Source organism: Staurois parvus, unplaced genomic scaffold (assembly GCF_062004578.1).
Source record: "Staurois parvus isolate SC_StPar_1 unplaced genomic scaffold, SC_StPar_1.0 ptg001281l, whole genome shotgun sequence".
Classification (NCBI taxonomy): domain Eukaryota; kingdom Metazoa; phylum Chordata; class Amphibia; order Anura; family Ranidae; genus Staurois; species Staurois parvus.
This window is the reverse complement of record NW_028319077.1, coordinates 317,121-343,830: the sequence shown is the minus strand read 5'-3', so window position 1 is coordinate 343,830 and position 26,710 is coordinate 317,121.

Here is a 26,710-nt window from a genome sequence, read left to right as displayed (position 1 = left end):
TCTAACCCTAATGCTAAGTCTAAACCTAACACTAACCATAACCCTAATGCTAACCCTAACCCTAACACTACCATAACCCTAACCCTAACCCTAACCATAACCCTAACCATAACCATAACCCTAACCCTAACCCTAACCCTAACCATAACCATAACCCTAACCCTAACACTAACTCTAACCCTAATGCTATCTCTAACCCTAAATATAAAAGGGGGGTGCAGCGCTATACAATCTAACCAACAATGATGAAGCTCAGAATCACAATCAGAAAAATAAACAGTGACTGTGTGCTAATAACCAAAGCCACTGAATGGTGGCTATAAAGTCAAGGAAGTGCAAATAAATGAAAGAGTCCAATGAAGGGGTGCTCTTAAGATCCAGGATGATCCTTAGATTGACATGGAGCAGTTGGTGAAAGAAGAGTGGTTAAAAATTTCAGTAAAGAGTTCTGGTGAGAACCAGCCAGATCTACAGAGCAGCCGCATCTATCCAAGTACCAGGCAGTGAAAGTCATGCTGACCACATCTGACTAGACCAGTTGGATGACACCGGAGGTCCAGTGATATTATACACAAATGCGCATAAAGATTGCGGATCTGGTGAGTGCGCAATCTTTACGTTATTTATCACCTTTACGGTTCCAAATATTGGACGTCTGAGGATCATCCTGGATCTTAATAGCACCCCTTCATTGGACTCTTTCATTTATTTGCACTTCCTTCACTTTATAGCCACCATTCAGTGGCTTTGGTTATTAGCACACAGTCACTGTTTATTTTTCTGATTGTGATTCTGAGCTTCATCATTGTTGGTTAGATTGTATAGCGCTGCACCCCCCTTTTATATTTATGTCTTTGAAGGTTTTATATGGTACCTTTTTGGTGTACAGCTGCTATTTATTTGTATGTCTATTCAAGCGCTCACTTACTCTGCTTTTAGATTATCTCTAACCCTAACACTAATCATAACCCTAATGCTATCTCTAACCCTAACACTAACCTTAACCCTAATACTAACCCTAACCTTAACACTAACCATAACCCTAATACTAACTCTAACCTTAACACTAACCATAACCCTAATACTAACTCTAACCTTAACACTAACCATAACCCTAATACTAACTCTAACCCTAACACTAACCATAACTCTAATACTAACTCTAACCCTAATGCTAACCATAACTCTAATACTAACTCTAACCCTAATGCTAACCATAACACTAACTCTAACCCTAACACTAACCATAACCCTAACACTAACTCTAACCCTAACACTAACTCTAACCCTAACACTAACCATAACCCTAACACTAACTCTAACCCTAATGCTAACCATAACCCTAATACTAACTCTAACCTTAACACTAACCATAACCCTAATACTAACTCTAACCCTAACACTAATCATAACCCTAATACTAACTCTAACCTTAACACTAACCATAACCCTAATACTAACTCTAACCCTAACACTAATCATAACCCTAATACTAACTCTAACCTTAACACTAACCATAACCCTAATACTAACTCTAACCCTAACACTAACTCTAACCCTAATACTAACCATAACCCTAATACTAACCATAACCCTAATACTAACTCTAACCCTAATACTAACCATAACCCTAATACTAACTCTAACCCTAACACTAACTCTAACCCTAATACTAACCATAACCCTAATACTAACCATAACCCTAATACTAACCATAACCCTAATACTAACTCTAACCTTAACACTAACCATAACCCTAACACTAACCATAACCCTAATACTAACTCTAACCTTAACACGAACCATAACCCTAAATCTAACCATAACCCTAACACTAACCATAACCCTAACACTAACCATAACCCTAACGCTAACCATAACCCTAATGCTGACTCTAACCCTAATGCTAAGTCTAAACCTAACACTAACCATAACCCTAATGCTAACCCTAACCCTAACACTACCATAACCCTAACCCTAACCCTAACCATAACCCTAACCATAACCATAACCCTAACCCTAACCCTAACCCTAACCATAACCATAACCCTAACCCTAACACTAACTCTAACCCTAATGCTATCTCTAACCCTAAATATAAAAGGGGGGTGCAGCGCTATACAATCTAACCAACAATGATGAAGCTCAGAATCACAATCAGAAAAATAAACAGTGACTGTGTGCTAATAACCAAAGCCACTGAATGGTGGCTATAAAGTCAAGGAAGTGCAAATAAATGAAAGAGTCCAATGAAGGGGTGCTCTTAAGATCCAGGATGATCCTTAGATTGACATGGAGCAGTTGGTGAAAGAAGAGTGGTTAAAAATTTCAGTAAAGAGTTCTGGTGAGAACCAGCCAGATCTACAGAGCAGCCGCATCTATCCAAGTACCAGGCAGTGAAAGTCATGCTGACCACATCTGACCAGACCAGTTGGATGACACCGGAGGTCCAGTGATATTATACACAAATGCGCATAAAGATTGCGGATCTGGTGAGTGCGCAATCTTTACGTTATTTATCACCTTTACGGTTCCAAATATTGGACGTCTGAGGATCATCCTGGATCTTAATAGCACCCCTTCATTGGACTCTTTCATTTATTTGCACTTCCTTCACTTTATAGCCACCATTCAGTGGCTTTGGTTATTAGCACACAGTCACTGTTTATTTTTCTGATTGTGATTCTGAGCTTCATCATTGTTGGTTAGATTGTATAGCGCTGCACCCCCCTTTTATATTTATGTCTTTGAAGGTTTTATATGGTACCTTTTTGGTGTACAGCTGCTATTTATTTGTATGTCTATTCAAGCGCTCACTTACTCTGCTTTTAGATTATCTCTAACCCTAACACTAATCATAACCCTAATGCTATCTCTAACCCTAACACTAACCTTAACCCTAATACTAACCCTAACCTTAACACTAACCATAACCCTAATACTAACTCTAACCTTAACACTAACCATAACCCTAATACTAACTCTAACCTTAACACTAACCATAACCCTAATACTAACTCTAACACTAACCATAACTCTAATACTAACTCTAACCTTAACACTAACCATAACCCTAATACTAACTCTAACCCTAACACTAACCATAACTCTAATACTAACTCTAACCCTAATGCTAACCATAACTCTAATACTAACTCTAACCCTAATGCTAACCATAACACTAACTCTAACCCTAACACTAACCATAACCCTAACACTAACTCTAACCCTAACACTAACTCTAACCCTAACACTAACCATAACCCTAACACTAACTCTAACCCTAATGCTAACCATAACCCTAATACTAACTCTAACCTTAACACTAACCATAACCCTAATACTAACTCTAACCCTAACACTAATCATAACCCTAATACTAACTCTAACCTTAACACTAACCATAACCCTAATACTAACTCTAACCCTAACACTAATCATAACCCTAATACTAACTCTAACCTTAACACTAACCATAACCCTAATACTAACTCTAACCTTAACACTAACCATAACCCTAACACTAACTCTAACCCTAATACTAACCATAACCCTAATACTAACCATAACCCTAATACTAACTCTAACCCTAATACTAACCATAACCCTAATACTAACTCTAACCCTAACACTAACTCTAACCCTAATACTAACCATAACCCTAATACTAACCATAACCCTAATACTAACCATAACCCTAATACTAACTCTAACCTTAACACTAACCATAACCCTAACACTAACCATAACCCTAATACTAACTCTAACCTTAACACGAACCATAACCCTAAATCTAACCATAACCCTAACACTAACCATAACCCTAACACTAACCATAACCCTAACGCTAACCATAACCCTAATGCTGACTCTAACCCTAATGCTAAGTCTAAACCTAACACTAACCATAACCCTAATGCTAACCCTAACCCTAACACTACCATAACCCTAACCCTAACCCTAACCATAACCCTAACCATAACCATAACCCTAACCCTAACCCTAACCCTAACCATAACCATAACCCTAACCCTAACACTAACTCTAACCCTAATGCTATCTCTAACCCTAAATATAAAAGGGGGGTGCAGCGCTATACAATCTAACCAACAATGATGAAGCTCAGAATCACAATCAGAAAAATAAACAGTGACTGTGTGCTAATAACCAAAGCCACTGAATGGTGGCTATAAAGTCAAGGAAGTGCAAATAAATGAAAGAGTCCAATGAAGGGGTGCTCTTAAGATCCAGGATGATCCTTAGATTGACATGGAGCAGTTGGTGAAAGAAGAGTGGTTAAAAATTTCAGTAAAGAGTTCTGGTGAGAACCAGCCAGATCTACAGAGCAGCCGCATCTATCCAAGTACCAGGCAGTGAAAGTCATGCTGACCACATCTGACCAGACCAGTTGGATGACACCGGAGGTCCAGTGATATTATACACAAATGCGCATAAAGATTGCGGATCTGGTGAGTGCGCAATCTTTACGTTATTTATCACCTTTACGGTTCCAAATATTGGACGTCTGAGGATCATCCTGGATCTTAATAGCACCCCTTCATTGGACTCTTTCATTTATTTGCACTTCCTTCACTTTATAGCCACCATTCAGTGGCTTTGGTTATTAGCACACAGTCACTGTTTATTTTTCTGATTGTGATTCTGAGCTTCATCATTGTTGGTTAGATTGTATAGCGCTGCACCCCCCTTTTATATTTATGTCTTTGAAGGTTTTATATGGTACCTTTTTGGTGTACAGCTGCTATTTATTTGTATGTCTATTCAAGCGCTCACTTACTCTGCTTTTAGATTATCTCTAACCCTAACACTAATCATAACCCTAATACTAACCCTAACCTTAACACTAACCATAACCCTAATACTAACTCTAACCTTAACACTAACCATAACCCTAATACTAACTCTAACCTTAACACTAACCATAACCCTAATACTAACTCTAACACTAACCATAACTCTAATACTAACTCTAACCTTAACACTAACCATAACCCTAATACTAACTCTAACCCTAACACTAACCATAACTCTAATACTAACTCTAACCCTAATGCTAACCATAACTCTAATACTAACTCTAACCCTAATGCTAACCATAACACTAACTCTAACCCTAACACTAACCATAACCCTAACACTAACTCTAACCCTAACACTAACTCTAACCCTAACACTAACCATAACCCTAATACTAACTCTAACCTTAACACTAACCATAACCCTAATACTAACTCTAACCCTAACACTAATCATAACCCTAATACTAACTCTAACCTTAACACTAACCATAACCCTAATACTAACTCTAACCCTAACACTAACTCTAACCCTAATACTAACCATAACCCTAATACTAACCATAACCCTAATACTAACTCTAACCCTAATACTAACCATAACCCTAACACTAACTCTAACCCTAATACTAACCATAACCCTAATACTAACCATAACCCTAATACTAACCATAACCCTAATACTAACTCTAACCTTAACACGAACCATAACCCTAAATCTAACCATAACCCTAACACTAACCATAACCCTAACACTAACCATAACCCTAACGCTAACCATAACCCTAACACTAACCATAACCCTAACGCTAACCATAACCCTAATGCTGACTCTAACCCTAATGCTAAGTCTAAACCTAACACTAACCATAACCCTAATGCTAACCCTAACCCTAACACTACCATAACCCTAACCCTAACCCTAACCATAACCCTAACCATAACCCTAACACTAACTCTAACCCTAATGCTATCTCTAACCCTAAATATAAAAGGGGGGTGCAGCGCTATACAATCTAACCAACAATGATGAAGCTCAGAATCACAATCAGAAAAATAAACAGTGACTGTGTGCTAATAACCAAAGCCACTGAATGGTGGCTATAAAGTCAAGGAAGTGCAAATAAATGAAAGAGTCCAATGAAGGGGTGCTCTTAAGATCCAGGATGATCCTTAGATTGACATGGAGCAATTGGTGAAAGAAGAGTGGTTAAAAATTTCAGTAAAGAGTTCTGGTGAGAACCAGCCAGATCTACAGAGCAGCCGCATCTATCCAAGTACCAGGCAGTGAAAGTCATGCTGACCACATCTGACCAGACCAGTTGGATGACACCGGAGGTCCAGTGATATTATACACAAATGCGCATAAAGATTGCGGATCTGGTGAGTGCGCAATCTTTACGTTATTTATCACCTTTACGGTTCCAAATATTGGACGTCTGAGGATCATCCTGGATCTTAATAGCACCCCTTCATTGGACTCTTTCATTTATTTGCACTTCCTTCACTTTATAGCCACCATTCAGTGGCTTTGGTTATTAGCACACAGTCACTGTTTATTTTTCTGATTGTGATTCTGAGCTTCATCATTGTTGGTTAGATTGTATAGCGCTGCACCCCCCTTTTATATTTATGTCTTTGAAGGTTTTATATGGTACCTTTTTGGTGTACAGCTGCTATTTATTTGTATGTCTATTCAAGCGCTCACTTACTCTGCTTTTAGATTATCTCTAACCCTAACACTAATCATAACCCTAATGCTATCTCTAACCCTAACACTAACCTTAACCCTAATACTAACCCTAACCTTAACACTAACCATAACCCTAATACTAACCCTAACCTTAACACTAACCATAACCCTAATACTAACTCTAACCTTAACACTAACCATAACCCTAATACTAACTCTAACCTTAACACTAACCATAACCCTAATACTAACTCTAACACTAACCATAACTCTAATACTAACTCTAACCTTAAAACTAACCATAACCCTAATACTAACTCTAACCTTAACACTAACCATAACCCTAATACTAACTCTAACCCTAACACTAACCATAACTCTAATACTAACTCTAACCTTAAAACTAACCATAACCCTAATACTAACTCTAACCTTAACACTAACCATAACCCTAATACTAACTCTAACCCTAACACTAACCATAACTCTAATACTAACTCTAACCCTAACACTAACTCTAACCCTAACACTAACCATAACCCTAATACTAACTCTAACCTTAAAACTAACCATAACCCTAATACTAACTCTAACCCTAACACTAACCATAACTCTAATACTAACTCTAACCCTAATGCTAACCATAACACTAACTCTAACCCTAACACTAACCATAACCCTAACACTAACTCTAACCCTAACACTAACTCTAACCCTAACACTAACCATAACCCTAACACTAACTCTAACCCTAATGCTAACCATAACCCTAATACTAACTCTAACCTTAACACTAACCATAACCCTAATACTAACTCTAACCTTAACACTAATCATAACCCTAATACTAACTCTAACCTTAACACTAACCATAACCCTAATACTAACTCTAACCCTAACACTAACTCTAACCCTAATACTAACCATAACCCTAATACTAACCATAACCCTAATACTAACTCTAACCCTAATACTAACCATAACCCTAATACTAACTCTAACCCTAACACTAACTCTAACCCTAATACTAACCATAACCCTAATACTAACTCTAACCCTAATACTAACCATAACCCTAATACTAACCATAACCCTAATACTAACTCTAACCTTAACACTAACCATAACCCTAACACTAACCATAACCCTAATACTAACTCTAACCTTAACACGAACCATAACCCTAAATCTAACCATAACCCTAACACTAACCATAACCCTAACATGAACCATAACCCTAATGCTAAGCATAACTCTAGTGCTAACTCTAACCCTAATGTTACCTCTAATCCTAACAGTAACCTCAATGCTAACCTAAACACAAATACTAAAGTCTCATATTGCATCACAGGGCTGATCACGTAATCAAAATGTATATGTAGGCAAAAGGGTTTATGTTTTGGTTAGAGTAGAGTAGGTCTAAAACCCATGGCAGGTTATGTTTGCTGCCTGTGCCCCAGTAGGAGAGATTTCCCTTCACTTCCTGTCCCAAAGATGCATGAAAGAAAAGTGAAGTGAAAAGAATACTCTTCTTAGACATCTTCCACCAGTATAGGTGTCTCCTATAAGATTTCCCCTCACATCCTGTTCTGATGACAACTCTAACATCTTGGATTCCCATCACTTCGCTGAAAATGGTCACAAGGATAAATAGAGAGGGCAAATCTCCCCAGTGGGGTCAGCAGAAAAACAAACTAACTATTTACTTCTCAATCCGTATGACGGGAGTCACTTTGGGTGGGGGGCCCATGGAACCCAGCTCACTTTGAAGAGGTGGGGATACTAATACTAACTCTAACCCTAACACTAACCCTAACCCTAATGTTAAGCATAACTCTAGTGCTAACTCTAACCCTAATGCCAACCCTAATGTCTGAGCCCCCCATATCCCTCTTATGTGTAAGTCACCCTGTGCCTGTTAGGGGTACAGGGTGATCTGTCCTAATATTGGGGTGGGGGGTTGTTTATTGTGTAATGTCATGTGGTTGCATCCCATTGTTCTATTGTGTGTCTTGCTTGGGAGCAAACTATTATGTGTATATTTATGTGTATTGACTTAGTGGGGGTGTCTCCAGCAGCCCTCCCTCCTGATGGGACTGTCTGCTGGTGTGAAGTTTGAATACCTGTGTGTCTCTTGTTACTAAATGTAGATTGCCCCGCCCTGTGTCATTATGCAGGGAGGGGGGATTGCCCCCTGAGTGTATATATCTTGTATCTGTGTTCAAATAAACTAGTCTACCTCCTGGTTTACTTCAAGACTGGTGTCATCTAGTCTTGTATGGTCAGCGGTGGTGTCCGTGGTCGGTGTTTGGACGGGGAAGCGGTATTCTAACAGAAGTAACCAAGCGCAGTCTGGTTCGGTTCCGTTACAATCCAAATCTGAAAGAAAAAAAAATCTTTTGGCGGAACATACACTGTATCTCATTTTAATATGTACATTACCAAAAGGCAGGTAAGGATCTACAAGAAAATGTTAACATCCTTACAATATATATATATTTATGACCTTAATATAACTGGATTTTCACTTTAAAAGTAGCAATACAAATATGCGTTAATTAGCGTGACAAGGGAAGCTGTACATGTGAGTTAAAACCTCCACCATTGTGACCTGAAAACTTGCCACTTCTATGGAAATAATTAGCAATTAGATGCTATTGTGTGTATATATAACCTGTATCGGCTTCCAGGAATAAATTATTCATCACAACAAACAGAAACTTTTAAAAAAGGAGATTACTAAACATATACAATTTCTGCGGTTTGATTTTATGCGTTTGGGAATTCGGGTCCTAACAAAAATCTTCTACAGTTAAAGTTATATTTAGATTTTCCTGAAACAAAATTGTGTTGCATGTAACAACCAATCGGATTGTGTCTGTTATATTTTTTAACATAGTCAGAATGAAAATTAAAACCTTAGTGGCCTCTAAAGGCATGTGGCACTTTTTGCTACGAATAAGGCTTTGTGAAGCCGAAACTCGTCAGATTTATGGATCCTGTATTTATGTAACCAATCAAGATTTCCATTAACCCCTCGCCCTCCAGAAGATTCCTCCCTCCCCCCCCCCCCCCCATGACCAGGCCATTTTTGGTGATACGGCGCTGCGTTACTTTAACTGACAATTGCGCGGTCATGCAATGCTGAACCCAAATTAAATTTACATCTTTTTTTCCCCACAAATAGAGCTTTCTTTCGGTGGTATTTGATCGCCTGTGTGTTTTTAATTTTTTGCCCTATAAACAAAAAAAAAACAACAATTTTGAAAATAAACTATATTTTTGACTTTTTGCTATTAAACATGTCCAGTTAAAAAAATAAAAAAAATCTAATTTTGTCATAAATTTAGACCAAAATGTATTCTGCTCCATGTCTTTGCTAGAAAAAAATCCTAATACGTGTAAATTAATTGATTTACGTGAAAGTTATAGCGTTTACAAATGGCGGTATATATACTGTTTTGTTTTTTTTACTAGTAATGGTGGTGATCAGCAACTTATAGTGGGGCATTCTGACACTGGGGGGGAACTGGAGGGGGTTAAGAGACTGCATAAGACCTGCTGCTCTTCTTGAGGATGAAGTTTCTGGAGGGAGCTGGGGGGCTACTGGGGAGGAAAGGGTCTCTGGAGGGGGTTAAGGGATCTCTCCAGCACAGGAGCGGGGGGGTTTAAAGGGGCAATGTGGATGACTGAAGAGCATTGCAGGGGCTGGGAAGTGCTATAGAACACTGCTGGGGGTACTGTGGTGGGAGGCTCTGTAGGAAGCTAGGGTGCACTGCAGAGGACTGGTGGGCACTGTGGGAGATTGGTGGGCACTGTGGGGACTAAGGGTTCTTTGGGGGGTCTGTGGGCATCATGAGGGGTTGAGGGGCACTGTGAGCCACTAGGGTAGGGTAGGTGGCACTTTGAAAGCTGGGAGGTACTGTGGGAGATTAGTGAATCTGCAGCTAGTTGGAGGTTCTGGTCCAGCAGTGAGCCATGGCCCAGTGGTTAAGAACCACAGACCTAGAGGCCCATTCAAACCTTGGTGTCATGGTGCATTTCATTAATGCATGGGTATTAACCAGGATTATTTTCATGCTTTGACATTTTCATTGTGGCAGACCATTCAAATGAATGGGTTGGAAAGCATTCACTAAAAGTGGACATGCTTAGTTTTCGGCAATACAGCACACTGCAACTAACGGTATTGCATTACCATGTGCTGTGGTGCTTTTCTACACACGTGTGCTGGACCTTCATTGATTTAGTGTGCTGGGAATGGCTCACAATGCAACGTTACCACAAGGCTCTGCAACGAAAATGTGTGAATGGGCCTGAAGCTCTGAATTTTAAAAATAGTGAGATCACAGACTTTCTGTATTGCATTATCCGTGGAGTACTGTGACGGGGGGAGGGGGGTATAAAGAGTGCTCTGACTGTTTTGTTAGCTGTGTGACCCTCGGTCATCAGTGTACTGGAGGGCTGGGTTAGCCTCTACCAAATATATGAGCTAGACTACAAAATTGGGACTTTAAATACGCCTCAAGACAACGACAGTATTACATGATAGGTTTTATTACAACCTATTTATTACATATATATTTACTATAAAGTAAACCATTCAAAAAACCATCTGCTAGTAGCTTCCAGATCCAGAGGTCATAACATCAATCAGCTTAGTCCAATGTTCTGAGGGATTGGCAGTGAAATCAATATACATAGGTCAATGCGTTTCCCTGGATCACCCTCTTCCTCAGGACCTTCGACCTCAAATACATATGAGCTTGTTAGGGCTGGACTCCTGCTACTTAAGGAGAAGCTCTTTTCTTTCAGTTCTCAGAAGCTGCTCAGCTGTCAGTTAATTACCAGCCACTCATTGTCTCCACAGTGACTCGACTGGATGCCATTACCTGCCTCATTAGTCCGGTCTACGGCCAGCCCATTTTGCTATTTTAGCAGCTTAGCTCATTTTATGGGCAGCACAGTGGCTAAATGGTTAGCACTTCCACCTGGCAGTACTAAGGTCGTTGGTTCAAATTCCAGCCATGGCACCTCCTGCCTGGAGTTTGCATTTTCTCCCTGTGCCTGCGTGGGTTTCCTCCTACACTCCAAAGACATGCTGGTAGGTTAATTGGATCCTGTCTAAATTGGCCCTTGTATATGAATGTGAGTTAGGGACGTTAGATTGTACGCCCCTTGAGGGTTAGGGACCAGGGGCGGACTGACAACTCATGGGGCCCCCGGGCAATAGGGGATCATGGGGCCCCTGTGTCCTTACCCAAACTCAAAAAAGCCTATGAAAAAGGTACCAGGGGCATCTCATGGGGCCCCCTACTGACCATGGGCCCTCGGACAGTGCCTGAGTTTCCAAATGGTCAGTCCGCCCCTGTTAGGGACTGATGTGAATGTACAATATATATGAAAATTGACTGAGCACTATAAGTACCTGAAATAAATAAATAAATAATTTCCTCCTTGTCCTTGCGTAGTCTATGATCTCCAGTGTGTTCCTGCCTGTGTTCCTATGTACAGTTTGGTCTAGCCGACTTCTCTTCCAATTCCTGTTCCTGATTTTTGGCCCCTGACTACGCTGACATTTGGTTTCCTGACCCTGGTTCATCGTACCCGCTCTGGCTTCCAAACCCTGCCTTCTGTTTTGACTGCGTTCCTGGACTGTGCTATTTTAGCTATTTCATTAAAAGGTGTGATTTTTAACTGCACTTTCTGTCTCTGCCTGGTTCACGGTTCCTGACAGAGCTATGATCTGAAAGGAACCTGTTTTGGAGATTTGAAAATACGTTTTGTCAGGGAGTAAGATGTCAAAAGCAGAAGGGGTACCTGGACTATAACATACCTTCAAATTCTGTATGCTAAGATTGCTCCACTTTCTACAGTTCCAGGTACTCTTTCTTCTTCAGACATTTTAAAGGTGAATTTCGATCAATTCTACTTCTCTCCCAATTAAAATGTACCTTCTTTGTCCTAATTCCCCTAATTAGATAAAAAAATTAAAAAAACTGAAATACAGATTTACTTACATTAAAGAGATTTATACTTTACATTTGGTGGGATTTTTAGGGAAACTTTAAAATATATAAATTAGACAATTTTTTAAAAGAAAATTTGACATTTTATTTGACACATCAGTACACATTTCCCCCATAGAGTACAACAATTCTAGAAAGCATACTTGCTTGACAATATTAATAATTATTGCATAGAAAAATTAGTGATATCTCTTGAAGCTGATATTCATCTTGCAACCTCATTTGAGGGAACTACAAGTGCATTCAGACTATACGAATGCGTTTCGAATCTTTAATGTGGATTCTTCCTCAGGGAAGGGATGCCACTGTCAAAAAACAATCAAACTGAGAATGCTTTGCTGTGTTTTTGGAGAATGAGTCCCCCCTCCCTATAGTCTATTACATTTTAGAGTGGGGTGCCTCAAGACTGTCCATAATTTTAAAGGGTGCCTCAAGACTGTCCATAATTTTAAAGGGTGCCTCAAGTCTGTCCATAATTTTATAGGGTGCCTCAAGACTGTCCATAATTTTAGAGGGTGCCTCAAGACTGTCCATAATTTTAAAGGGCGCCTTATGACTGTCCATAATTTTAAAGGGTGCCTTATGACTGTCCATAATTTTAAAGGGTGCCTTATGACTGTCCATAATTTTAAAGGGTGCCTTATGACTGTCCATAATTTTAAAGGGTGCCTTATGACTGTCCATAATTTTAAAGGGTGCCTTATGACTGTCCATAATTTTAGAGGGTGCCTCATGACTGTCCATAATTTTTAAAGGGTGCCTCAAGACTGTCCATCATTTTTAAAGGGTGCCTCAAGACTGTCCATCATTTTAAAGGGTGCCTCAAGACTGTCCATAATTTTAAAGGGTGCCTCATGACTGTCCATAATTTTAGAGGGTGCCTTGCCTAAAAAAAAGGTTGAGAAACACTGATCTAAGGTAACCAGCTGGTCAGTTTTGCGAAATTTCTGAATAGGTGATCTGGGAAGATGCACCAGAATAAACCCTGTTGTGTAGCAAAGCTGTCAAAATGAGTGATGATGATCAGGCCGAGGATATTAACTGAATTAGACACCAAAATAACGAATTTTAGCAGACAAGTGGTGTGGACACATTTACAATTGTGTTCAAAATAATAGCAGTGTGTTGAAAAAAGTGAATAAAGCTGAAAATCCTTCTAATAGCTTTTATTTCCATCCACACAAATGCATTGGGAACACGACACATTCTATTCCAAATCAAAACATGAAGAAAAATACATCAAATTTGTGTTGTTCCTCTAAAAGAATTGAAGAAAAGTGAATATTAGACGGTTCAAAAAAAATAGCCGTGTTTGTATTCTTCTTTACAAACTCCAACATTCACTATATAAACTGAGAAATGTTTGAAGATTTTGCTTTCCTTTGAATGACTTCATGAATATTTGGTTGTAGTCGCACTGTTTCTGAGAACTGCTGTACATCTGTGTTGCATGGAGTCACCCAACTTCTGGCCCCTGTGATCAGGTATTCCAGCCCAGGATGATTGGACGGCATTCCAGTTCTTCTCTATTTCTTGGTTTTGCCTCAGAAACGGCATTTTTGATGTCACCCCACAAGTTTTCTATTGGATTAAGATCCGGGGATTGGGCTGGCCACTCCATGACGTCAATCTTGTTGGTCTGGAACCAAGATGTTGCACCTTTACTGGTGTGTTTGGGGTCGTTGTCTTGTTGGAACACCCATTTCAAGGGCATTTCCTCTTCAGCATAAGGCAGCATGACCTCTTCAAGTATTCTGATGTATTCAGACTGATCCATGATTCCTGGTATGCGATAAATAGGCCCAACACCGTAGTATGAGAACCATCCCCATATCATGATGCTTGCACCACCATGCTTCACGGTCTTCACAGTGTACTGTGGCTTGAATTCAGTGTTTGGGGGTCGTCTGACAAACTGTCTCCGCCCACTAGACCCAAAAAGAACAATCTTACTTTCATCAGTCCACAAAATGTTGGGCCATTTCTCTTTAGGCCAGTCAATGTGCTCTTTGGCAGATTGTAACCTCTTCAGCACACGTCTTTTTCCCAACAGTGGGACTTTGCGGGGACTTCTTGCAGATAGCTTGGCTTCACATCGGCGTCTTCTAATTGTAACAGTCCTCACAGGGAACGTCACACCTTCTTTCATCTTCCTGGAGCTGATTGTTGGCTGAGTCCGCCCCATTTTGGCTATTCTTCTATCCATTCCAATGGTAGTTTTTCGCTTTCTTCCACGTCTTTCAGGTTTTGGTTGCCATTTTAAAGCATTTGCCATCATTTTAGCTGAGCAGCCGATCATTTTCTGCACTTCTTTATATGTTTTCCCCTCTCCAATCAACTTTTTAATCAAGGTACGCTGTTCTTCTGAACAATGTCTGGAACGACCCATTTTCCTCAGAATTTCAGAGAGAAATGCACTGTAACCAGCATGTACAACATTTGCTGCCTTCCTTCCTTAAATAAGGGCAATAATTGCCACCTGTTTTTCAAAGAATGAATGACCTCACTAATAGAACTCCACACTGCTATTATTTTGAACACGCCCCTTTCAATGAGTGATTCAATGACACAGAATCAGCAGCATGCATGTCATGACTGTTGGGTCTGTTGGATTTCTATTACTCTACTACACCTGCTAGTAAATGATTTGCCATGTAGAAATATCATTTCCACCAAAAACAGTGATTGATCCAGTTAGTGATGTCTGATTGATATTATTTTGAACACAACTGTACAAGCCAGTGGACTAATATGCAGAGGCATGCCACTGAATACTCTGCATATTAGTCCACCAGCTTTTATATGTGTCCACATCACTGGTCTGAAGAAGTGGCATCTACACAATGGTGGAGATTTACCAAAACTTGGGCACTCAGAATCTGGTGTTAGCCAGTTTCTAGCTTCAGCTTGTTCAATTACACTTTGACAATAAAACCTGGAAACTGATTGGTTTCTATGCAGAGCTGCACCAGATTTTGCACTCCCCAGTTTTACAAAATCCCCCCAATGGGTTGTTATTTTTTTTAGTACATTTACCCAAAATGAGAGGGTGCTTATTCAGGTACCTATGTCACTGTGTGGTGACTTGGGTACTTCCCATTGCAGGGTATTCACAGATTCTAAATACCCCAAGAACAGAGTGAAGATGTGGCAACAGAACTGGCAAGTTCCAGTCCCAAACTGCTCTGATGGTTCCCCAGTCTTTACTTTTCAGATAAATTCCTTTGGAGGATCATGTGATATCAGATTCAGGTGATTAAAATGCCTTGGTAGGGGGAGCTTAACCTGTTGGCGCCGACCATATGCAAATATGCAGCCTCTCAGTGGCTGGGCCTTGACACAGAGAGGCTGCATATTTGTGTACCCAAAGTAAACACACATGTGTTGAGAGTGTGTGCCCTGCGCACTCCCGGCACATTTACCGGCGCCTCACAGAAAGGTCCCAATCTTTACTTGCAATCGGGACCTTTCCTATGACATGACCCTAAAACCCACCTCCCGGCGTCACAAACCCCTAAAGGGCCAGGAGGCACCTGGGCCAAAGGGTTAAAAAAAGCACTGTGAATAGGCAAAAGGGTGGTGGGAACAAATTTGCCCAGACATGGGCTTTAAGCTCTGATGAATGGAGTCTTTCAGAATCCTTGAACGTAATGGCTTCTTGTTGTGGACAGTCTGATTATTAAGTGTAACATTATCTGTTGTTTATAATGTGCTTTCATATGGTCCCTGCCATAGGCAGTTGTGTCCCTATTCTAAATTTGGTGCTATAAAAATGTGAAAGGGGGTTGCCTAGCGCCCATTGGTTTTGACAGGTGGGTTAAAAATGGATCTCAACAGGTTGGGAATGGGCCAAAGGGTTAAAAAAAAGCACTGTGAATAGGCAAAAGGGTGGTGGGAACAAATTTGCCCAGACATGGGCTTTAAGCTCTGATGAATGGAGACTTTCAGAATCCTTGAACGTAATGGCTTCTTGTTGTGGACAGTCTGATTATTAAGTGTAACATTATCTGTTCTTTATAATGTGCTTTCATATGGTCCCTGCCAGAGGCAGTTGTGTCCCTATTATAAATTTGGTGCTATAAAATGTGAAAGGGGGTTGCCTAGCGTCCATTGGTTTTGACAGGTGGGTTAAAAATGGATCTCAACAGGTTGGTTTTGTAGTCCCAGAATTATCCATGGGAAAGGGACTTTAGTGTGGCCTGGCCTTCTAATCTGATCGCTTTTGGGTGTGTATCTAAATAAAAAAACTTTATGATTTCCCTTTAATTGTAGGGTGGTATCCTTTTTTTACTTCTGACAACAGGTATATATATGCAACGCGTTGTTTTCTGACACGATTGGCTTCACTCGCAAGTGCTTTGCTAGTGAGCGATACTTTGTTGCCGCTGTTTAGAGACATATGCATTTGGTATTATAAGGTTGGCCTACTGGCTTCCATTGTTTTCCTCCAAGCTCATGCACACACACACACAACCGGTCTAGAACACACAGTTGCTCGTCAGCTGCGTCAACAGGCCCTCCACTCCCAGAACAGCGAGAGTTGTCTGGAGCAGCTTTTCTCCCTCTGCACAGAACGGGAGCCAGTTATCAAAGCTTCATCACACAGACTATAACAAACAGCTCATCTGTTTCCCCCACACCTCAAGCTGTGCTCAAGCGAGATGCGTTTTCTGTTTAATTGTTAGGTATCCTCGCAGGCAGCTGGGAATAGCTGCTCTGTTTCTGCAAATGAGGGAAGCAGCGTTCTCCGGGGACTAGCTGAGAGTGTATAGCACCCACCTACCACTTAACCCATCAGCTTCCTGCCAGGTACCTCGTTTGCATACAGGGGCTACTATTAATTGGCTTTCGCTTTCTGTTATAATATGGAGATGCAGAACAAATTGGCTCTCCGATGACCAATGTGAACCTCCGAGAACTGACTGAGGTTCCTCTGTTCTTTTTCTGGATGGTTTTTCCTGTTCGTGGCTTCTTTCCAAAATTTCAGGAAAGGCAACAGCAGCCAATGATGCCTAATTATGAGGACAGGGTCGGGTATAGCCTCATTAAAGAGCACCTGCCGTGAACACGGAGAGCTGAGCCTATTTTTACGTTTAAGTGAGATGTCAGATGAAGGTTTGGCTTCAGAAAAAGTATAGCTGATTTCTTTAACATTCTCAAAGTTATATTTGCTACATTGAAATCCAGAAGTATGTTGTTAGAGAAGTTCGATGACAGATGGATAACTTCAGCAGCATGCAAGCGTGCCTGATGGCTGTCTGTCATAATACTGTGAATCACACACCTAAAGTCCACTATCGAAATCTTTTTATCCTGTCTCCTGTGCTGATGAAGGGGGGCCCAATGAGAAGAAAGATACTCGTGGGTGGAACTGAATGTGCTACAGATTAACCTTAATAATGGGTGGGCTGGCAGGATTTTAAGTTCACTATTTTAGACCATTCATCCATTCTCCAGCCCTAAAGAAGGGGTGCCATTTTTTGGAAGAAAGATCCTCATAGGATGGAACTGAATACACACCAGAGTGACTTTTAAAATAGGTACGTAGGCAAAGTCAGGATTTTAAGTTCACTGTTGAGGGTCTTTCATCCATTCTCCAGACCTGATGAAGGGGGCTCCTTGAGAAGAAAGCTCTTTAAGGAATGAAAATAAGTACCCACCAGATTAATCTTAATAGTGGGTGAGCTGGCAGGATTTTAACTCCATTATCGAAGACCTTTCATCCGTTCTTCAGCCTTCAATGAGCAGCCCCTTTGAGAAGAAAGACCCTCATGGGACGAAAATTAATACGCACCAGATTAATCTTAATAATAGGAAGGCTAGCAGGATTTTAGGTCCACTATAGAAGGTCCACTATGATTTTCATCCATTCTCCATCCCTTAAAAAGGGGTGCCATTTTTTGGAAGAAAGATCCTCATAGGATGGAACTGAATAAACACCAGATTAACTTTAAAAATGGGCAGGCTGACAGAGTCAGGAATTTAAGTCCACTTTTGAGGGCCTTTCATCCATTCTCCAGACCTGATGAAGGGGGCTCCTTGAGAAGACAGCTCCTCAAGGGACAAAAATGAATACGCACCAGATTCATCTTAATAATAGGCAGGCTGGCAGGATTTTAGGTCCACTATAGAAGACTTTTCATCCATTCTCCATCCCTTATAAAGGGGTGGGGGGGCTTTGAGAAGAAAGAACCTCATGGGATGGAACTGAATACACACCAGTTTAACTTTAAAGATGGGCAGGCTGGCAGAGTCAGGATTTTAAGTCCACTGTTGAGGGTCTTTCATCCATTCTCCAGACCTGATGAAGGGGGCTTCATGAGAAGACAGTTCCTCAAGGGATGAAAATGAATATGCACGAGAATAATCTTAATAATGGGTGGGCTGGCAGGATTTTAACTCTATCATAGACCTTTCATCCATACATCAGCCTTGAATGAGCAGGCCCTTTGAGAAGAAAGACCCTCATGGGACAAAAATGAATACCCAACAGATTAATCTGAATAATAAACCACTATCAAAGACCATTCATCCATTCTACAGCCCTGATGAAGGGGGATCCTTTGAGAAGAAAGATCTTCATGGGATGAAACTGAACACACACCAGAGTACGTTTAGTAATGAGTGGGTTGGAAGACTCAGGATTTTAAGTCCGCTATCAAATACCTTTTTATCCATTTCCCAGCCCTGATATAAGAAGACTCTTTGAGAAGAATGATCCTCATGGGATGGAACTGACTGAATTATTGCTGCTAATTGGCACACTGGAAAAGTTGGGATTCTAAGTCCACTGTTGAAAAGCTTTTATCGATTCTTGAGCCCCGATGAAGGTGGGCACCTATAAGTCTCTGAAACACTTTGGGTATTTATAGAGGCTCTATTTAAACTTTGTATTGGTATAAACCTTCCTTTGGGCCTCAACACTCCAGTGTACCACCCCGGTCCTTATCTGTTTTTTTTTCAGATAAAAAACAATATTCCACGAAGGGAAAAGCCCCATACACACTATGAGAATATCGGAAGAATTATCATCTGCTAGTCTCATATCGAAAGTGAAAAGGTTACTAAATTATCACAGAATAAAAATTCAGAAGTGATGTAATGTATTTGAATTGTATTTTTGGGTGAAAACTGTACTGTTTAAATAAAAATCATACTTTCTGGTATCGTACCAGAAAAATTTTCGTGCTTGTTCCTTCAAATATTTTTAGACGAAAGCTGTGTTCTAACAATCAGTATTTTTCATACGCTATTTCTGATAGCGTGTACTAGGCTTTATGGTGATCCATGCAGCAGCCAAACCTTCTCTTTGTTCTATTCGACCAGTGGGAAGGAAGAGAGGAAGCCTTGCCACCTCTGGCACCTCACTTTGGCCCATAACTATGATAGGTGGTCTCACTGGTCAATAGTGAGATAGGAGGGTTGGGCCTAAACTTCTGTGAACACATAGTGGGCAAAATTTCCATGATGGGGTCACCTGGATATTTGGGCTCATGGTAGGACTAAATTTCCAAGCTTGTAGACACACAACCAAGATTACATATCAGGGATCATGTGGCTCGCTCCCCTTCTTCCTCCATGACAGCGCTGGTGCTTGGCGATGCTTAGGTTCCCTGTGCTGTCACTTGGGGGTGTATCACATACCTGGTCTTAGAGGCCAATGGAGAGAGGGCTTCTCTTGTGGCTAAGTTCCAGACTCCCCTGGATATAGGACAGAAGGAGTCTGCCCCAAAGTAGCACGGGGCCGCCTGTGGGAGTGTTTGTCAGAGTTACACCCAGGAGCACAGCTGATGCACTGGAATGGTGTCTGCAGACAGGTGGTGCCCGTGAGAGGTATGCAGGCCTTCAGGGTAGACCACAGAGTAGTCGGTTCAAAGCCAAGGTCAGATACCAGGTGGAGATTGGAGCAGACGTAGTCAATAGGATAGCTGGGGTCATACACAAGAGCAAGTGAGATTATCTATTGGTCAGATCAGGAAAGCAGGTGAGAATATCTATTGGTAGGAAAGCAGGTGAGAATATCTATTAGCCAAGCCGAGGTTAGATCAGGAGAGCAGGTGAGAACATCTATTAGCCAAGCCAGAGTCAGATCAGGAGCCAGGCAGAGAAGACAGGTCCAGGAACAAGCCAAATCGGTAATAGGAGATCACAGTAGCAAGGGAACACGGACAAAGATACTGGGGAGCCATAGATCAACCATCAATTTAAGGGAGTGATGGGCTTCCTTATAAAGGCAGTCTGGTCCAAACTGAGCTAATGCATGCGTAGCTATGTGCAAGTGTGCGTCCGTGCACCAATGCGCATAGATTTTCGCCAGCTTGCATTTCTGCGGCTATGCAAGGTACTGGTGGCAGGAATGCCAGGTCTCCGAGTACCTCTGCTGTGGACAGGGCCCTGACAGGGTGGGAAGAAAGTTCTCAGCTTTGTGAGATATGGTGTTGTGTCCAACATTATGTCCTGCCCTTTCTTTCTCAAACCAGCCACCACATGTCAGGGTCCTGTCCACGGCAGAAGTTCTGGAAGACCTGGCATTCCTGACAGTACTCTGCATGGCCGCAGAAGGACACATCCGCCTCAGTCTGTTGGCTCATCACTTCTTCAAGTTGCTGGATGATCTCTAGCTCCCCGTACCCTGTTCCTGTTTCGTTTCCTGTGACTTTGACCCGTGATTTCCTGTTACTGACTCGGCTTGCTCCTGGACCTGTCTACTCTGTTTTACCTCCGATCTGACCTTGGTCTGGCTTACGGATACTCTCTCTCTCGCTCCTCTGTGTATGACCTTGGTTATCCCATCTGACTACATCTGCTCTGATTCCCACTTGGTACCTGACCTTGGCTTGAACCGACTACCCAGTAAACATCTAAATCCCGGGAAGGGCTTGCATACCATGCACAGGCGCCTCCTGTCTGCAGACCTATCTCCGTGCACCAGCTGTGCTTCTGAGTGGACCACCAACCAGCACTCCTACAGGCGACCTGTGCAACTTTGGTCCGGAACTTAGCCGCAAGGTAAGCCCTCTCTCCATTGGCCTCCATCACCAGGTACGTGATACCACAGTTGATAGTCCCACTGTCAGCCAGATTTGAAATTTCAGCTGATGCAGTAGGGAATCATGAGAATGTAAAGGTCAACTCCATCCAAAACTTTGTCAACTGTGTACAGCATGAGAAAGGTTTGGAACTCTGTGGTGTTCAGGACTGTCTGAAGAGCCAGGAAATGAGGTGGAATCAAACTGATTTTGCTGCATCTTCTAATGCACATTGTGAGAAGCTCACAGTGTGCAGTGAAATCAGAGTAAGCCATTTCAGTCCAGGAGACTCTGCAAGACTGAAGGGAAGTCCGGATTTAAGAAAAGGCGAGCCTCCGGTGGAAACATTTCAGGTATGAGGTTCTTCCGCTGCTTAACGTTTTTTTCCTCCAGACTGTGAAGACATGGACGGAGCTGAGAGTCCGGAAATGAAATCTAGTGACTCACATAACTGGCCTTATTACAGCCAATTTCTGCTTTTATAGAGAACGCTATATAGTGTATATAAAAGTGTCGGCTTATATAGCCGTAGAAGTGCATCTCTGATGTGTAAATTTGATGGGTAATGTTTTTTAAGCTTTTTTGGTGCAATTCCCATTTGAGCGTAAGGACTTTTATATCACCTAAACTAAGGAAGAGTCTTTAGTGGTCCAATTTGCATTGAAAACGATCAAAGAGGAGAATTTTCAGTGGGATTATAGGGCCCGGCCCCTGACAATTATCCTCAGTCTGTAGCTCTGTCTTGTCTGTGTGTCTGCACCAAATACCAAAATAAAGAGGAACTGAAAACTGCAATTCCTGAGAATGTGGGTGGAGTGGGGGGTGGTGTGGTGGAGGGCTAATGCACAGAGTGCATTTGGCAGGAGTGTGTAATGTACAGAGTGCAGGTGGCAGGTGCATGTAATGTACAGGGTGCAGGGGTCAGGAGTATGTAGTGTACAGGGTGCAGGGTCAGGAGTATGTAACAAATAGAGTACAGGGGTCAGGAGTATGCAATGTACAGAGGGCAGGGTCAGGAGTATGTAATGTACAGGGTCAGGAGTATGTAATGAACAGAGTACAGGTGGCAGAAGTGTGTAATGTACAGAGTGCAGGTGGCAGGTGCATGCAATGTACAGAGTGCAGGTGGCAGGTGTATGCAATGTACAGAGAGCAGGGGCCAGTAGTATGCAATTTACAGGGTGCAGGGTCAGGGGTATGTAATGAATAAAGTGCGGGGGTCAGGAGTATGTAATGTAAAGAGGACAGGGGTCAAGAGTATGTAATGTACAGAGTGCAGGTGGTAGGAGTGTGTAATGTACAGAGTGCAGGTGGCAGGTGCATGCAATGTACAGAGTGCAGGTGGCAGGTTCATGTAATGTACAGAGTGCAGGTGGCAGGTGTATGCAATGTGCAGAGTGCAGGGATCAGGAGTATGTAATGTACAGGGTGCAGGGTCAGGAGTATGTAATGAATAGAGTGCAGGGGTCAGGAGTATGTAATGTAGAGAGGGCAAGGGTCAGAAGTATGCAATGAATAGAGTGCAGCAGTCAGGAATATGTAACAAATAGAGTGCAGGTGGTAGGAGTTATGTAATGTACAGGGTGCCCATGGCAGGTGCAGGGGCGGACTGACCATTTAGAAACTCGGGCACTGCCCGAGGGCCTGGGGTCAGTAGGGGGCCCCATGAGATGCTCCTGGTACCTTTTTCATAGGCTTTTTTGAGTTTGAGCAAGGACACAGGGGCCCCATGATCCCCTATTACCCGGGGGCCCCATGAGTTGTCAGTCCGCCTCTGGGCAGGTGTATGTATTGTACACAATGCAGTAGTCAGATGTCATCCTCCTATACATAGCACAGCAGAACCAATTATTCACATAAATACATACTGCATATACATCAAGGATAGACACTTACCTCTCTGGTGGCATGACTGTCCATCATTTCACTTCTGTCAGCGGGAAAACCTGGGGGCGGCAGCAGCATACATGCTTCCTGCTATGAGAGGGGCAGCTTGTCCCCCTGTTCCAGTTTACTCTCTCACAGCAGCTCCACCTCCTCACTTTCCTCATTCCCGGCACCCAGTGAAAGGAGAGTACGGCATACATGCACTGCATTATTTACACATCCAGTTTTGGAGTTCATGCATTTGGGGCCAGTGGTGTATTTAGGTATTCTGCTGCCCTTGGCAACACAAACATTGTCTGCCCCCACGGACACTGATCAACACCACCCTCAGAGAGTCTGACATTGACCAACAACACCCCTGCCAACCACATGGGAGAGCCTTCCACTACCTCCCCCTGGTGATAGAGAGAAAGACACTCATCTTCACAATTTCGGACATCCCCGGGTATGAGAGTCAGGCTCTACATAGACCATCAAGCAGCCTCTCTCAGATCCCACCTGGTTCCTATGGTGCGCGTGTCCCTTCTTTCAACCCTTCTTCTGGGAGGAAGGTGCTGCCCCCCTGAAAAATGCCGCCCTAGGCAAATGCCTTGTTTGCCTTGTGGTAAACACGCCCCTGATTGGGGCTGATCTGAAGTGCATGCATTGGGGCTGGACATGTTTTATGTGTGCCCAAGGTAAACCGTTTTTGCATACTCGTACTGCTAATGGCAACTTATCTCATTGTTTTATTGCATACAAGCACCGTCGCACGCTGTATTCAATTCCGGTGTGAGGTGATGAAAGACGGTCTTCGGCTTGAATCTCCACCCAGCAAATATCTCTTATATTATCTCATTATTTATTATATAATACTGAATGTGTTTCATTTACCATTAGCAGTACAACGATGAGGATTCCAGAATACCGTTAACCCCACCCATGGTTGACATTTTGACCCCCCCCACTTTACTGCCCAAATCACACCCAATTTATGGGTTATTTCCACCCAGATTCCACCTCTAAATATACAAAGACCACCCATCCCATCCACTTTACTGGTCAGTCCCACTCAAACTCTGCCTTGAAATATACATGGACCGCCAACTTGCAGCCCCAATGGCCTCAATGAAGGCCTCAGATAAGGTTGATGCTGTGATCCTGGTTTGGGGAGGTGCAGTGGCAGTAACTACATGGAGTCCAGATGAAGTAAACAAACTTGTATCACAGGCAAAGTTCCTGTACAAAGAGCCGATGGGAAGGCACCCAACTGGGAGCGCTCATGAGTTTCAACAGCAACGTGAAACAGAGCAAGCCTCAGAATTGCCTACAGCATCTGTCTTAGAGGGCGTAATGTGGTCTGGCTGGTCTGTGCCCAAATGTAAGGATTCCAGGGAACATAGCATGTCCCTACTCGTCTGGAACCTTTCTTTACCGCTACTCACTTTCCCCGACAGACGGTTGACCTGTCCCTACGCTGTCCACACACAAAATGCGCACCAAGCCAGGGAGCCAGAATCTAAAATAGGCTCTGCCTGACCCAAGATGGCCACCAGAGTCACATGGGGCAAAGGCATCCAACCGCATCACTTCCCCAGTGACCCAGGAAACCAATGAGAAGTATGTTCCTCTTGACTTCCTGGCGCAATGGAGAAAATAGACTGCACCTGCCTACACTGGTACATAGCCCGGGACACAGCTTCAGCAGCCCAGAGAGCCAAGATGTAGGACTGTCCAAGCTATTCTGAGACAATTGTCCTGTATGTAAAGAAGGTGTGCCTGCTATAGTCACAGAATTATTCCAAGTGCTGTTATGTTATAAAAAAGGAAAGTGCTGGAAAAGACATGCCCAGAGCTTTGAAAGAAGAGAATAAGTGTAGGGCATAAATGACTGGGTGGAAGGAAAACCTGGCAGGATAGGGTTAATGTAGATGTTGATATATGAAATTAGAGCACACTTACCGGATTGGAGGAGTGGACGAGGTGATGGGAGGATCTGAAGAGAGAATAGTTGGTGGGGAGGAGTGAAGGGCGTCGCTTGCAAGCTGGAAATCGTCAGTGGAACGTCCCTCCCTCCCACCCTGGTAATTGGGTGTGCATGGATTGGAGGTGGGGTGCGGCTGGGGTCCTTGATGGGGGTCTAAAACTTGGTATATTGGTAAAATGGAGGGACCCATTTCAGGTATGGAGTCCTCCATCTGGTCTGGTTCAGTTTAGACTGCCCAGGGAGGTAAGGTTGGTAGGGGTCTGTGGTCAGTTAGGATAGTCCCCGAGGTGGTGTTTGGCAGCTTGGGATAGAACCTAGCTTAATGGTACCACGGACTCCAAAATGGTGTGAGGAGGTGTCATCAAGGATCCGCAGCTGTTCTGGGAGCTGAATTGTTTATAACTGTGAATGGTTTTCTTGTTATTTATGGGTTTTGGTTCAATAAAAGGCCGATTCGGCCATTTACTCCATTTTGGGTGTTGGTGTCTGGGGGTGGGAAATGGGGGCAGTTTTCTAATGGGCAGAGTCAACAGGTGTATCTGAACTACCCTAGTCAAGGCAGTTAGTCAATCCCATGTGCCAGAAATTCCATTTCTACGGATGTTTTCCGTCACTGTCATGGTCGCCAGAATGGAGCATGAAACCTTTTTATTGTAAATTTTATGTAAATCAGGTGAATTTTAGTAGCATTAAAAGACAAAAAAGGGCTTGTGATATTCTTTTACCATATTTTTAAAGAAAGTGAAGAGATGTTAAAAAAAATAAAAATCCTCCCTAAGACGTCGCGGAATGCTGCTTTGCGGTCTCAAAGTGGCTCCATGATTAAAAGCCTATTGCAGCAAGTAGCATATTCCACTTTCCATTGATATTTAATTTTCCCCATTTAAAAATATATTTGGGCAAGCAGTTCCAGCTAAATTAAACCGACAGAAAACAACGGCGGGCGAGTTAACAGAATTACAGCTCGAGACGGCGTGACGCGCTTAGGCCAGTTTGATATTTTCTCAGGTTCCTCCAGCTCGTTATAATTCTTAATACGCGGGTACATTTCCTCCCCGTCTCTTGATTTGTAATATCTGACTAATCTGAGCCGAATCTTACCGCCTTAATTACCTGCATTGTTACATTTGCCGGTCTCGGGAGCTTGGACAGTGGAAAAGGCTGATTGTCTGTGAGAAGACGCGAGAAGTGACGGAGCGCTGCACAGAGCAGGAGGGGGTACAAGAGACTTCTACCCGCACGCAGGGCAGGGGACAGGGAGTGTGCCCGGGAACTGGGGGGCATTTTGT